This window comes from Trichoplusia ni, chromosome 2, assembly GCF_003590095.1.
Source record: "Trichoplusia ni isolate ovarian cell line Hi5 chromosome 2, tn1, whole genome shotgun sequence".
Lineage (NCBI taxonomy): Eukaryota > Metazoa > Arthropoda > Insecta > Lepidoptera > Noctuidae > Trichoplusia > Trichoplusia ni.
In genome coordinates this window covers 9928631-9940722 of record NC_039479.1, presented here as the reverse complement: position 1 = coordinate 9940722, position 12092 = coordinate 9928631, and the positions used below count along the sequence as shown (strand labels likewise).

At 34.7% G+C, this 12092-nt stretch overlaps 1 protein-coding gene across 3 annotated transcripts in view; it reads left to right on the top strand.

The window, feature by feature from the left end:
- The first annotated feature begins 8649 nt into the window (after window positions 1–8649).
- The window catches only part of LOC113506857 (proton-coupled amino acid transporter-like protein pathetic), a 29659-nt gene continuing 26216 nt past the window's right edge, over window positions 8650–12092 (top strand). The window contains exon 1 of one of the 3 annotated variants that reach the window (XM_026889710.1): window positions 8650–8671. The gene's annotated coding sequence lies outside the window, so the exon portion shown is untranslated. Of the gene's footprint in view, window positions 8672–8960; window positions 9156–12092 lie in introns of those variants that run through there. The other 2 variants (XM_026889706.1, XM_026889700.1) reach the window with 2 other exon arrangements.

Sequence of the window (12092 nt, the reverse complement as noted above, 5' to 3'; positions counted from 1 at the left end):
AGACACGTAGTAAAAAGAACATTATTCAAAAATAAACTTTAGTTCTCTTATCATAAAGTGCATAAAGCATTGAACCTCAAGACTTGTCCTTCCCTTAAGTCATCAAGGTTTACTTTCGATATTTTAAAACGAGATGGCACTGAAGTTCTGTAGCAGTACCTATCACAGCGCCTTACATTGTGGAAAAGAGACAGGGCTTTACGAAGTGTAGAGCTCTCTCTCACTTATACAAGTGTTGCACTTCGTGAACTGTTCGTGACATTGGTTACGTTAACCCCATGCTAATCTTAAGTTTAAGGAAAATGGTTCAACACAACTGTTTTGTTAAGTGTTTACTATGACACAGATGGCAGGTAAATTACCTTTTACAAGAGAGGATAAATAGTCAATGATGCGTGAAGTCAGCTAAACAGAGGCCATAGCATAAAGTGTCGTAAAAAATTCGTTACGTTTGTAACAAAAATATGCCTGTTTTATTATGTTGATACTGAATTAAGAGCATCTTTATTTGTAAATCTGCGGAAAATCTTGTGTTTGTGCTGGAAAATCTAAAGCGTGTAGGGCATTCTTTTTAGTATCGATAATGAGAAAAAGTATTTATCAAAAAAGTTTAACTTACTCATACCGTAGTACCATATAAGTTGAGTTTTTTTAACAACTTTATAAGAATGAACGCGGTCAAAACTGCAACATTTTACAAAACTAAAGAAACAATTCGCACCCACGATAAAAGGAAAACTTCTCATTCAAGTAAAAAAAGATTGAACCATAAGTCATAAGCACCTCACTACATTGACGTTTGATGAAAACTTCAAATGAAATTTCTTACACATTCCTTTGATACATCAAAGTTCGAATCTAATCATAAAAGATTTAATACAGCCTTGTCTAGAACTGTATAGCACCTGTTGTCGTGTACACTCAGCTTTATTACTTTTTAAAGTCATGCAAAGAGGTTGTTAGACTTAAGAATAATATGAGGTTACAAGTCAAAGTTTTGATGGCGGATTATTTCTCTGATGTTCTTTTTAGGGGACTTTACAACCGAGGGCATTGATCCTGAAGAGATGAACCATAATGAACTGCATTTTGGGTAAAGTTTGCAACTCGTTAAACCGTTGGCTTCTTTATTATTAAAGACTTGTATAACTAGCCATACACTGTTATTTGAAAAGGTCTGAAAAAAAAATCGTCTTGGTAAAAAAATGCAAACAAAAAATTAAGACTTTTTTTACGAATCTACTTAATTATCACGTCATTATTATAATTAAAGTTTACATTATTTAATAAACAAAGAAAATGTCTCAAGCAACTGTACGCGCAAATATTCATTTGAATACCCGTTATTAATATGAACTAATTACGTATAACAACACATTACATTATTATATACTGTTGTGACAATGTCAAAGCATACAGTGACGTGAATCGTGAAGTTCAACGACCTGGTGACAAATACTGGTGAAAATGTAGATTATAAAGAGGCAGTTCTTAAATTTTGAATATTTCTTTTTATTCTTTCTTTTTTTTTCGAAAAAAACGGCACACGCAGTAAAGAATTGAATCCTTGTATCGCGGGGGGTTTCGCAAACATTCAAGTCACCTGCACAAAGATTCCTAGACTCAGAGGGCAAGTATTAGTGAACCACACAAATCTTTTAGCTACAAAGGGATCGAACACACGACACGTCGCGCTATCTGGGTTTGACACAGTGACCTCAACCACTCGGCTATCAGTGCAGTCAAAGTTATCTACTTTGATACACTGACTTGCTAACTCTTTGATAAAGCCATGATGAGGCTTAAGGCTAGTCAACATTGAACGGTAAGCTATGGGATACGGATTCTTGTTCGTGTAACCGCAAATTTGACATGGTGCGTCACAAAAAGTAATTCGTTTTTGTCCGATGCAATTCATTGAACGCCATATATCATGAACTATGGTTGGACTTAAGGTGAACTTAAAGGTTGTCTATAAATAATATTGATTTTAATTCCCAGTCATCATCGGCCTAGCCTTTTCCCAACTATGTTGGGGTCGGCTACCAGTCCAACCGGTTTCAGCTAAGTACCTACCAGTGTTTTACAAGGAGCGACTGCCTATCTGACCTCCTCAACCCAGTTACCTGGGAAACACGATACCCCTTGGTTAGACTGGTTGTCAGAATCTTTCAAGCTTCTGACTACCTGTAACGACTGTCAAAGATGTAGGAATGACAGCCGGGACCCACAATTTAACGTGCCTTCCGAAACACGGAGGAACTCGTTATGACAAAGATAGTCACTCATCTACGGACCCATCGTGTCATGCATAGCTTAACCTGTGATCAATTCACTTATGCGGTTATAGCTTAGCCTAGCTCCTCATTTTAATTCCGAGTATAATTCATTTTTTGAAGAAATAAAACCAGCTCGCTGTTTATTAAGCGCAAAAGCAAAACCCCTTTTTGAAGCATTTCGATCGACTTCATTCGATTTGGGTATAAGTGAAGTATAAATAAATGTTATTTTTATGAAACCGGCCCTACAAGTTAGTACGTGCAACAGGTTTGTGAATCGACCGGTAAAATTTTGCGATTACCAAAATAAAAATAAAATTGTCCACTTGCGGGATCCGTTGCAATTGTGAGAACAACACTCCCATTGAAACCTTTAAAACCTTAATACATTATTTTAAGATTATATTATTAATCAATCAATTATATGGGAACAATATTCCCTTTTGAAAGGGAGTAATATTCCCATGACTTGACTTTCACTTGTTAATCTACCCGTTTGGGTCTATCATTACCAGTTTACTTTACTTAAGTCGAAACCATAAAAAACTGACAAAAAATAAAAAAAACGAAATTAAGGGAAACCAAACGTACGCGACGTATCGCAGGATCGATACCCACGTAGGACAAGCGCTTGTATAATCCACGAATGCCTGTCCTGAATCTGGGTGTCTTCGTGCATGGATTTGAATGTTTCTGAACATCGCGACACAAGGATTAATTTCTTTACTGCGGGAGTCGTTTTTTTTGTTATCTGTATTCAATTAAAGACTTGACTGACATGTAACTTCAATAAATTGTACATTTAAGCAATTCATTTCCCGCCAACATTTAACTTGGCTACCGGAGTAGTGATTCTTTTCTTTACCTAGAGACCAATTGATTGTCACGACTCTCTTTCTGAAGAATGCTTTTGTGATAAGGGAAGTCACCTGCCAAGTTTATTTACTTGATTCTGATAGTACTGATAATGACGCTATCGTTAATATCACCACTTCAGAGATCGTCATATTGCGATTTAGTCGTCACAATTGAAAAGTATTGTCATAGATATTAGTACTTCACCATGTGAAGAATTTGTGATAATGTAAATCTTGGCTTGTTGAAATGTACCTACTAGTTACGTTTACGTACATAGTATTTATTTACTTATTTACAAAAATAGAACACACTTAACGGGCCTGTTTCGCCACAGCCACATAAGTTCAGGGTAAATTATTTGACAGATTTTTTCATACAGCGAATGTCCAATTTATCTGCCAGGTAGCGGCTAATTAGTTATTGTGAAATAGGCGCTAAAAGAACTGTAATATAACTGTTTGTTGGCTTCGTAAAATATTTGATTTTTTATTTGATCACCAAGCTAAAAACATGATTTTTTGATATAGCACAGCATGGTCAACCAGTTGCAGGCGCAAGCATCGCAGGCAGAAAAGATTAATGGAATCTTAACAATTAGCCTATCGCTTGGCTAACGTTGGGTATTCAAGCTTATCATCTGACCTGCAACGGTGATTTGCGCAAAGTACGGTTCATTAATCAGCCAAGGTCAGTAGGAGAAGGTCGTGATGTACCATAGACTTACAATCATGCATGAATGATTATGACCACAGTACTCTCGTATAAAATGGAGATTTTTATCGAATGTAATAATTACATATTTAAAATGCTGAAATTAAAAGTTGGGAAAGGTTTCGGTGAGAAGTCTATCGAATTAGTTCATTAGTATTCCCTAAAATGGCATAGGGTGGGTTAGCCATATTGACAAAGGTCACCACAAAATGTGAGCCAGGGGTTTTGGGGAACTGAAACTCATGACGCGTTGGCTGCTCCCAATGGACCCCAGAATAGAGCATCGCGGAAAGTTTTGATGGAGGCCTATGCCCAGGAATGGAACACAAAAAGTATTCTTAGATGACACAAAAATCTCAAATTAAATTTCAATGAATTTCGACTCGCCTTCTTCTATTCAATTGAGTTGTTTACACTTAACATTTTCCGACAGCAGATTTTCCTTCTGACCTTTACCATAACACGATAATTGACTTTTCATTGCTCATCCCACGCGTACGACTATACAATGAGTGTAAACTAAATCGTATTACCGGCTTCAGCGCATTCAATTTAATAGAAATCTATATTGATTGAGTTCACAAAGGCGCTGTTTGCGACCTTGCCTCAAATCAGTACAATGATCGACCTTCACTGTGAAATGCGAGACCACATTCATTGAGGCTTAATGGCTCCTGTGTTACGTGATCAAGACTAGGTTAATGACACACATTTGTTTGATATTCCCACAGAACTGAAACTGCATGAGTCAGAAATTAATATCACACAAATACAGAAGGTCAGGAGGTTGTTAATTTTGGACTGGTTTTCGGTAAGGTGCTTGTACAAATTAAAAATATCGCACTTACTTTATTTCCTCCACAAGGGGTGAAAATATCTTAAACCATGAAGCGAAATGTAAACCTATTAAAGCGAAAAATAAAAAATAGGCTTCTGTACAAAAGCGTACAGTTTGTCCTCATTCGCCCACGACAGTACTTCAGCATATTGGATAAAACTCAAAAGCCACTTGCCTAAATTGGTTCAAAAGACGTCATTCTATCTTTGAAGATATGTTCTGCCTGAGCAAACGTGTAACAGTATTCCCTAACCCAACTAAACAGTTGCAAGACTGTCTTACAACTGTATCGCAACTAAAACGAAACTGTTTCGTCTGCTACGACTCGCGTATTGCCAAAAACAGTTAATTTTTTTAGTACCTACCGTTTAGTAGTAGTAGTAGTAGCCAGTGAGCTCTGACTCTAAGATAACCATGAACGTCACTGAAAACGGGACTTCGTGGTAATGAACTCTAGAATTAAAAATATTTTTTCAGAAAAAAATATTTCGTATGTAAATTAGTACAAAACAAAAACCATTGCTAATTTCTCATTTATTTTGTAACCGCCAGAATGTTTATACATTGTATGCATACAGAATACTTGGTTGCTACGGCCATGGTTTGACGCCTTGAAACGTGAAAGAGTTGTCTAGCATAAGTTCAAATGGTTTGAAATCTTCGAGTCTGATTCTCATTAGATGATTGATTACTATTAACTATGCCATAATTATCCTCAACACGTTAACATTGAGAACAATTTATTGAAGGGTTATTAATAAAACCAGGTCTGCCTTTGAACTTTTAAGAAGATAGATTTGAGAAATAAAGTAATATTTTCTTTGAAGTTTCCCTTCATTTCATTCAAGTCTTATACACTAACTGGCAACTAAAACTTAGACACCGACGAGTATATATTGCTCTTAAGTATATAAAACTTAAGTTACTAATGGCCGACGCGACTGTCAGGATTTACTACAGGATTGTGTAAGACCGATTAACAGAAACATTTGTCAATCAGCTGTCAATCGGGACGAATATTTATTGATCATTAACACAAAAAATCCCGTACAAACAGGCTAGACATAATTAAATCGCTTATAATTTAATGGTGGATGAAAAATTTGTAAGCGTAACGACCTTTGTGCTAATGTAGGTCTTCACTTCATCTATGAAAATTTCAACTAGTCAAGCTATAATATTGGTGCAGGAACAGACGAATAAACAGCTGAACATCAGTTATAGGGTTTCGTTATTACCATTTGCGTAAGAAACCCTAAAAAAATGTTCAGCTTCATAACCCAGAGGTTAATACCAAGAGCTTTAAGAAATCACACTGTATAAATAAATTCTTAATTATTTAGCTTATGCTTATCCACGCTGTAATCCGGTATTATCTCAATCATAAACTGTTTACGAATACACGTTGAATACATGACAATCAAACCGTCACAGCTGCTATTATCCTTACTATCACAGCTATTATATTTGTGTGTTTCAGAACAATTGTCATGCTAATCTCTGACTAGTTCATTTTAGAACTGTGTCGTATAACACTAAATGCCTCTGTACAAAGGATGTTGTTAATTGTTATCACGTTCATGTCAGCTGAAGGTTTTACGTGATAAAATTGTTTATTTCAGTTGGGCCAAAGGAGAAGATTTTAGTTTTAGATTTTGAGTTTCCGTATGCGATGGGTAAATACCGAAGAATATTAATATGGCCACGCTGTCTACAACTTTTTGTAAGATAAAATGCCTGATGGGTGTCCTTTTTAATTTGTTTTCTTGAATCTTTTTGTACGCGACCCTGAGTGTCGTGAGTATGCCTCGCAATTGACACTACTTTTGCTCGCGGGTCCACATGCATCAGTGTAAATGTTTCATTTCTTCAATTTATCAATATTAGTTTAATCACGATCTTGCTACGAAAACGCCACAAAATAATTATTTTTACAATCCCAATTATAATAAAGTAGCTGTTGCCCGCGACTTTGACCATGTGGTTAGAAGATATAACTTAGAAATTTGTGAATGGAAGCCCTCGGAGATGAATAATTTTCCCTGATTTTTCCACATTTTCCATTGTATCTTCGCTCCTATTAGTCGCAGCGTGATGGTATGTAGCGTAAAACCTTCCTAGAAGAATGATTTACTCAACAAAAAAAATAATTATTTTTTCTAATTTTTCAATTTGATCCAGTTTTTTTTTGGGAAAGTCATAGTTCCTGAGATTAGCGCTTTCAAGCAAACAAACAAACTCTTCAGCTTTATATATTAGTATAAATTATACAACAACTTCTAAAGAAAGACCTGTGTTCCTTCTAACTTAACATTCGTGATAGAACTTAACCGCGATCATTCATCATTGGGAATACCTGGGTTTCATCGCCAATGAATCACGAAACTTATTTACCATAAAAGTACGTAGTGATTAACGAGCATTGTAAGTCGAAGAATAAGGCAACTTTTTATCAATTCATTCGAATTTACAATGATTGTATTATCCTTGTATGACACACTCGAAACCTTAAGGGCAAAAAATTAAGTTGCAGTGTCATCTACGTGTCAAGCAATTTATTACAATGCATTTATTTAAAACAATTAAGATAATGATAAATGAAACAAAAAAATAAAAAAGTTTCATGATAGGTTCAAGAGAAACGAAGGGAACTTGATTTACATAGTTTCATGAATATCTGAACCTTTTTATAACTCGTAAAATCAAAGGCAGTTAGTTAACTTACTGGGAGTCCAAGGATTTGAACAGATTTTTAAGGTTTTATTATGCAACTGTAAAAGCATATATCAATGTCCAAATTACATTAACTCCTTAAGTGTTTTAAGTGTTTTTTTCCTTTGTGAACCACTAATGTCTTCAACCCACCTCGAGGGCACAGCGTGGTGATATACTTATCTGATCTGCCTGATCCAGAGCCACGGGATGGCTCGCGTATACTCAGCGCAACTCTAGCTTGATCTGTAGAAAACCTGCCAGGGCAGAGAGATCGCCCAAAAGGGTTACCGTGGCCCCGGCACACGAAGGAGAAAGAAAGGAACATGGATTGGTTTCAGTCTAACACTTCTTTCTGCTCAACCCAAAGCGAAAGGAGTCATTTGAAGTTTCCCGTCTGAAAAAAAGGACCTGAAGACAGGCTTATGAGAAATTACGCTTATGAGCGATAATACTGATGAATAGCACATAGTTTTCAAAGGTCAAACTTTTGAAAAAAAATCGTTTTCTGTATGGTATCTACTTGTTTTGACTTTTTCTTTGTATCTATTATTTCTTAAATAATTATAAACAGTTAGATTCGGCTTCACCCAATTCTCGCTCTACTTCCTAATACAAGGGTAGTCTAACGCAAAACGAATTTATCAAATCGAGCAAAAAGTTACAGACTTGATTTTTAGTTTCATTAGATAGGCACAGATAACGTCCTGTTAGAGTGCCACTTCGGGGCAAAAGCACCCAAAAAAGAGAAAAAATAAGTATTAGTCGAGACAAGATTGCTCGCGGTTTGAAGATTTGAACTATACTTATATTTAAGTATTGTTACAATAAGTATTAAGACACAATAAGGGCAACAGGTTTTTATATCTTGGCCCTTCGATACGCATCCCATTCTTCCTAAGATTGTGAAAGTTTAAAACATACGAAGTCATATTAAGTAAGATAGATATGTCATAGAAACTTACCCATGACTTCAATCCACCATTGTTAAGCGGTAAACTAAGTTATATTTTTCTTCACATCAAATATATAATAAATACTCTTTGTATGAGTTTCTCGTTATTGTATAAGTAACTTCCGACGAAGCAAGTCGAGTGTTTTAACGTTTGGTTTTTAAATATTGAAACATTTTCATTAATAACTTTTTTTTTTAAGAATAATTTTACCGTGATTTTACTTTTGTACATCTTTTATATAAATTAAAGTTTTTTATAACAGTGTGTGTTTGTGTGTGTCTATGACTTTTATAAAAAAATCTGTATATTTAACATTGGTATGTACTTAATTTACTGAAATCTCTTAATATTATTTCCAAAATGTAATATTTACTTATAAACTAACTACCTTTCAGTCTCATAGTATCGACGAAACTATTGGGAAACAAAAACTTTACGTAATTTGTCAAATCCTATTTTTTTTGCAATTTCCTTTCATTAACATAGATTTTATGACAAATATATCCGTTTACGTAAACATATCTGCATTTAAACCCAGCTTCTTAAATACTTCGTTCAGTTAAACCATTTTACTAGAAGAAGACATTAGCAAGCTTCAAAAAACAGAACTATTCATTACTCATATTTGGAACATTTTGATAACATGCTGTATTCATATGTCAATATATTTTCACGAGCGCTCACAACTTGTCGAATAAAGTAAAGTAGTAATTGTTATGTGGAGTTGTAGTAGTGCACACGCGAATGATAACAGTTGACGGAGATAGTGTAAGTGTTTGTTTACTGATTAAACTAATACAGGTGAGATGTTCGGATTCGTTTTTCATTGTTTTGAAGGTTTCACAAAAATGGGACTCTGTTACTGAGGGCGGGCATGGCTCTGGCAACCTGGGTTATGAGTTCTGAAGAGTGATAGCAAGACAGTTGAAGTTTAGACAGAGATTTTTTATTTTGCCGTTGTAAAATATTAAATTGGAATCAACATTGAGGTTAAAAAATACATTTAGGCAGAGGTTTTTCTTTTGCCGTTAATAAAAGTGTGAATCAACATTGAGGTTAAAAAATTGATACGGTCATTTTGATAGGTAAGGTAGCCACATTATGCATGTTAAGTTTTGTTTTGTCTACTTTAGCCTGTTAGGCCCGAGCCCTCTCTGTCGCGGGTCCGACTCGCACTTTGTTTGGTTTTGTAGTAGATCGTCTGAATTCAACGGTTCGCTTCATGTTACCAGACTTTTACATTTTTTTTTTAGATTTGATAATGATTAGACAAAGTACATGTGGAAACACATGATTGTCATTTCAGTCAGTATAAGTTCAATAAGCTTTTCAATCAGTATTCACAGGTACTGAAAAAAATATGTTTTTTTAAACTATAAAATCTATGCAGTGTTTACTAAGCAACCTGGTTAAACAACATTTTACTATTATACACAAAACCTTTTTGTTTAAAAGCTAACTGGATTTTTCGCGGGCTTTTAGTGAAGGTAAAAGTAAGCAACGAAATTAAGCTTACAGAATAATTTACCTCATTTATGATCAGCTAGTTTTTTAATTGGTGTTCGAACTGTATAGGTACGAGTATGTGGTCAAAGCATATTTCCAAAGTCGAATTTTAAAATTTCGGTTCGGCTATATGTATTTTGTATCATGGACGTAATATCGTTTTGAATATGCTTGCGTTTTTTAAAGAATGAATGTAAAAAAAACGATTTCTACTGTAAGGTACTTAATCCTTGTGTCGCGGAGACACCCAGACTCAGGACAACCATTCGATGATCACACAAATGATTGTCCTTCGCGGGGATCGACTCCGCGACACGTCGCGCACAGTGGGTTTGGCGTGGACACCTCAACCACTCGGTTAACCGTGCACTTGAGAAACTATTTTTTATTTCATTTAATAATTTATGTACACAAAACAAAAGTAACAAAAAACCACCACATTACAGAAAAATGACTATTGTTTGCTGCCTTTAAAAAACTGCTTTCGCGCTTTGTGAAGGGATGCGTTTTATGCATGCGCTTTGTATTGTGAAATCCTATTGGTTAATATTCTTCAACATTGTAATACAGAGAAAAAGAATCACAGAATTTCTTCAGAATAGGTGCCTCTTGAGATAATTATTATAATAACTTATTTAATCAGATCTCGGCTTTTCTTTGACAAAAGTGAAGGTGGTTTGGTTTTCTTCTCTTAAAATGGTTATCTGAATCCACTGCACTGGGTCATTTACACCATCAGAACAACGAACATCAATAAATAATTAAATTAATTACAAAATTTACGATACAGCTTAACAAAACCGATTAAATTAATTAACTGTAATGTAAATTATTCGATCAGTACAGATGTGTGATTCATTTAAATGATGGTATGAAATTCATTAGCAATTCACTACTAAAGTGTATTACACAATCGGATTTGAAATACTGCTAGCAGGAATGATAGGAAAATTGATTACCGACCCTGGCAAAGAAATATACCTACCTAAATAAAGAAAAATAAAAGTTGAAACAGTTTTTGAAAAGAGAATGACGTAAGAAGAATATAGTACACATTTTTGTACAATAATTTGATCCACTGAAAACTTAGTTGTTAATCTATCAAAACTTAGTATAAAGATCACCTAATATCCCGCACACGGTCAATCTTGATCGCAATCTGAGATCTGAATGCGTGATCACGTATGGGTTAGAGGTAGCCATCAATCTACTCCGTGCATTATTAATTTGGATCGCGATCAAGAGGTAGTGTACGGGAATCCTTCCTTTTTTCAAATAATATCAGATCAGTAGTCGTGAAAAAAATATAAATAGTTAACGTCACGAGAAATTCAAATCAAGCGACAACATTTCTTTGTAATGCATACGTATTTAATACTTCATAACTTTATCTGGAATATAAATTATATAATAATACTATTGTTATCTTAAACAAAAGAAACTCCACGCCCGTGGCTCATCCAGTTGTAACACAATCTTGAATGTTACTACACTGACAATAGATAATCTTAAAGCAAACAGCAGTTATGTAAGATTATTGTTTTAATGTTATGAATGTAGTGAATTTATAAAAATAATAATTTGAAACTGTGTATTTGATAAGTGAAAATACTCGTTATTAATGAATGTAAAATAAAAGAATTTAATTTAAAACCAACAAAAAATCTCCAATAAAACTCTTTGTTTTAATGACATACGTCTATCGCAAATCATCCCTACTGTTAACCGAATTCTTGTCACTGTTATTGTACCAAAAAACCAACAATGATCGACATTACGAGTATCTTAATATATATAAATCTCATGTCACAATGTTTGTCCTCAATGGACTCTAAACCACTAAACCGATTATAATAAAATTCGCACACCATGTGCAGTTCGATCCCACTTGAGAGATAGGATAGTTTAAATTTCAAGTTATAGTCGCAATTTCTTCTAACCACGCGGACGAAGCCGCGGGCAACAGCTAGTTCTTTCTTATTTGCTCTTTTTGAGAGATTTGTTTCAGATTTATATAATGTATAATCGAACCGTCTTTTTAAACTAAAAAGAAACAAGGTACTCGCATGTATATGATGATATTTAGGTTTTATTTTATTTTCGCTATAGAGTTTCTTGCCAGTTCTGCCCCATAAAAATACTTTTTGGAACCGCGGAATTTACTATCCGTAATATTAGCATTGGTTAATTAAGTTCCTGAACATGTTTCCTAGAACAAAGACTTTGACTCGT